Below are 3,789 nucleotides of genomic sequence, written 5' to 3' on the forward strand. Positions count from 1 at the left end.
CTGCAGTAGAAGTTTTCTTCCTTTTCTTAAATGTCCTTTATCTTGACACCTTTTTCTTTTAGCTACTATACTGCTAATATATCATATTTACCAATGTAACTGTTCTATAATACATCTAATTCTTAATTCTTAAAATCTTATATATCTAGTCTCACCTTTCATCCTTTCTGATCAACTAAAGTGAAAGCCACAGCAACCTCCCCCACCTCCACCCCCCACTTAACCTTTCTTATCGTCTGCAGGACCAGAACTGTTGCAAGAGTTATTTCTGCTGTTAGAAAGATTATAACAATCGAGTTGCCACAGCCCTACATTTCATTTGTATCCCTCCTCAGCCTATATCTAGAAATCAGACATCTAGCATTTCTTCTTTGAATATGATGTGGCTATAGTGTCATCAACAACACTCATTTTTTTTTAACACCCAAGTGCCCTCCTACTCCCCATCACCTATTCAAAAAAAAAATATGGCACCTTCACGAATTTTCGTGTCATCCTTGTTCAGAAGCCATGCTCTTCTTCTCTGTATCATTCCAATTTTAGTATATGTGCTGTTGAAACAATCATATTCATAGATTGTTGTATTCAAAAAGACTTTTCAGAACTCTCTCAGAAGCACAATATCACATGCATTAGGGCCACAATTGTAAAACTTCTTTATATTAATTTTCTGGACATTTAGAAACATAAGCAGAGTACTTATTCTTGGCATATCTTTTTTACGTTTATTTATTTTGAGAGAGAGAGTGTGTGTGTGTACAAGTGGGGGAGGGGCAGAGAGAGAGGGAGAAAGAGAGCGAGGGAGAAGCCCATGCAGGCTCCGTGCTGTCAGTGAAGAAGACACAGGGCTTGATCCCATGACTGTGAGATCACAACCTGAGCCAAAATCAAGAGTCGAACACTCAACTGACTGAGCCACCCAGGCACTGCCTTGGAATATCCTTATAGACTTCAATCAGTTTCTTAGCTCTAGCAACCTCTAAAAGTGTCACAAATATTTTTTTGAAGACTTTATTTTTATTAAGACAGTCCTATTATTTTAAATTTTGTCCTAAACTTTCTTACTTTCTCGCAATCAATTTTCTTTTTTCTTTTTCTTCTTCTTCTTTGTTTTTGTTTTGTTTTGTTTTGTTTTGAGAGAGAGAGAGTGCGAGCGGTAGAGGGAAAGAGCAGATCTTAAGCAGGCTCCACGGCCAGTGGGGAGCCCAACAAGGGGCTTGATCTCACAACCGTGAGATCATGACCTGAGCCAACATCAAGAGCCAGACACTTAATCGACTGAGCCACCCAGGCGACCCCTCTTGCAATCTTTTTAAAAGTTGAATTTTTGTTTAATAAATTTGAAATTACTGGCATTGCCAGTTGACTTGTCTTTGAGACCCTCTCATGTTTTAGTAAGAAAAATCTCCAGGTGGTCAGGTGAGGCCAGACAAATACTGCTAAATAGGGACTACTCTCAATTCTAACTCTTTGTAAGGAAGTGTACAACTATTTCAGCTCAAATGTCTTCGAAGTTTCTATTTGTGGGTTTCCATCTAAATTACTTTCACTTTGTATAGGATCAAACTCTTCAAACAGTGTGTCTCTATTTGCCACATTAAAAATGGTGGCCAGAGGAGAGGGGGCTGGGGGCTGGGCAAAATGGGTGAAGGGTTGCTACAGGTACCGGAACTCCAGGCATGGAAGGAATAAGTCATGGGAATGAAAGGCATTCATAGGGAATATATCAAATGATGCTGTAATATCGTTGTATGGTGACAGATGGTAGCTACACGTTTGACAAGCATAGCATAACGCATAGAGAAGTCAAATCACCATGTGGTACACGTGAAACTAAAGTCACATTGTGTATCAACTATACTCAGATTAAAAAAAACTTAATAAATAAAATAAATATCTCATAAAATGCAAACGCTGCAAAATCATAAGTCTTCTCAACTTTATTTCCATTCTGGAAGAAAATATAAATGCATCAAATTAAAAATAAAGTTTCCATGAAAAGACTATTCCCCAAAGCTGAAATATTTCAAGGTCTTATTGAATTCAGAATGAAGGCTTACATATGTTGAATCCTCACAGCCTCATCAGACAAGATATACCCCACGCTGGTATTCAAGATCAATTCTTCTCCTGCATTTGTATTCATTTTCAGGATTGTCTTGTGTGAAAATTTTGTTTGTAGCGATTCCAATTTTCTAAAACCTTCAAAAACTGAAGTTGTATAGTGTGCCAATTATTAAAATTCTTTTTTTTTTTTTTTTTTTTTGACTGTAGCTGACCTGCTGGACCTCTGCCTCCCACCTGTCCTACAAAGGAAGTTGGTTCCCAGGTCCTTGGCCCTGGCTGTGGCTATGCTGGCCCGGGAATTTCTGGGCCCCAGCTACCATGAACAGCAGCAGCTATAGGCCAGTTGACAAACAGAACATCCCGAAAATTTTCAAAACAGATGTCCAAGTGATTTGGAACAAAATGCAATTAAAATCAGGTAACTCATTCACACACACACAAAAGAAAGAAAGAAAGAAAGAAAGAAAGAAAGAAAGAAAGAAAGAAAACAAAAGAAAAAAATCAAGCTTATAGAACATGTAAGCTGATTTACATAAATTTTTAACATTTGTAAAATATGCTCATTGACAGCAAAACATTTACCCCTTTTTTATTTTTTTTTTGTATTCAACATCAGCTTCATAACAAAACATTAAGTTTAATTGTTTTAGCTGTATCTATAAGAATAGTTGTAAATGTTATCAGCAATAGCTTCTATTTTTGACTATGGAATACTGTGGCTTGTTTGGATGGATGCAATCTGAATAATATGTTCATCACTAATTCCATGCACATTTCTATTCCACAGGTCTCTCCATTTAGTAACAAACACTGATCATCCAGAGGGGGTGAGCCACCAAACTTTGTGCTTATATTGTCATCACAGAGTATTTCATTTTGTTTCAATATTGAACATTTTCCCGAAATGACAGTAGCATTCAAAATAATGTCAGAAATTTCACCTCTGGAAGAATGAACTTCCAGAAGATTTACTTGATTCCATGACTGGATGGTTGAAAAACTATTTTTGGAACCATCTTTAGGGACTTGCAATTTGAAACATATGACTCAGCCTGTTTCAGCCAGGAATCTTTCAGAGAATTAAACTCTGATGCTCCAAGGCATCCATTGTGTGCAATGGCGTGCACATCTGCAATGGTATAGTTATGTACCATCTTTGGGAAAATTGAGAGGACAGTCTCTCAAGTCACTTTTCTGGGTTCTGTGGCTCAGCTGAGAAACTCAGTTGATCGCACTAATGTAAAACTGTCATCATTTAACTACTACTGAATATGCTCTTCTGTAAAAGGAGCCAACACAGCAACAGTTACTACTTCAGTTCTTGTATTGTATACACAAGAAAACTCGGCATAAAAAAAGCAGAGAAAATAATTTAGAAGAATGTTCCTTTTTTAAGTGTGCATAAAAAAGTCAAGCTTCACATTATTGTCTGTAAACACACCCTCTAGAACGGCAGAGACTAAGCCGTTGCCTTCAAGCGTGATCTTCTTAAACTACGAACTCTCTGGATGCTGGTGCTTCTTCAGCAGTTTTGTGTTGTCATGTTGTGTTGTCATGTTGTCTTACGCCAAAGCCTCTGGGGTGGTGCGCCACAGCCTCTGGGGTGGTCAGTGACCGCGCCACAGCCTCTGGGGTGGACGGTGAATGTGGACAAATATTGTGTGCCAGGGACGCACTCGTCATCAACTTCCATGAGAATGAAAACTTGGTCCTTGAATTTTC

At 38.1% G+C, this 3,789-nt stretch overlaps 1 non-coding gene across 1 annotated transcript; it reads right to left on the reverse strand.

Moving 5' to 3' along the window:
* Positions 1–460: 460 nt before the first annotated feature.
* Positions 461–563, reverse strand: LOC121035685 (U6 spliceosomal RNA). Its single transcript, XR_005793024.1, has one exon. It is a non-coding gene; the product is annotated as a U6 spliceosomal RNA (small nuclear RNA).
* Positions 564–3,789: the final 3,226 nt, after the last annotated feature.

The sequence above is a fragment of the Herpailurus yagouaroundi genome, unplaced genomic scaffold (assembly GCF_014898765.1).
Source record: "Herpailurus yagouaroundi ecotype Mexico unplaced genomic scaffold, PumYag 161, whole genome shotgun sequence".
In the NCBI taxonomy this organism is placed as follows: Eukaryota; Metazoa; Chordata; class Mammalia; order Carnivora; family Felidae; genus Herpailurus; species Herpailurus yagouaroundi.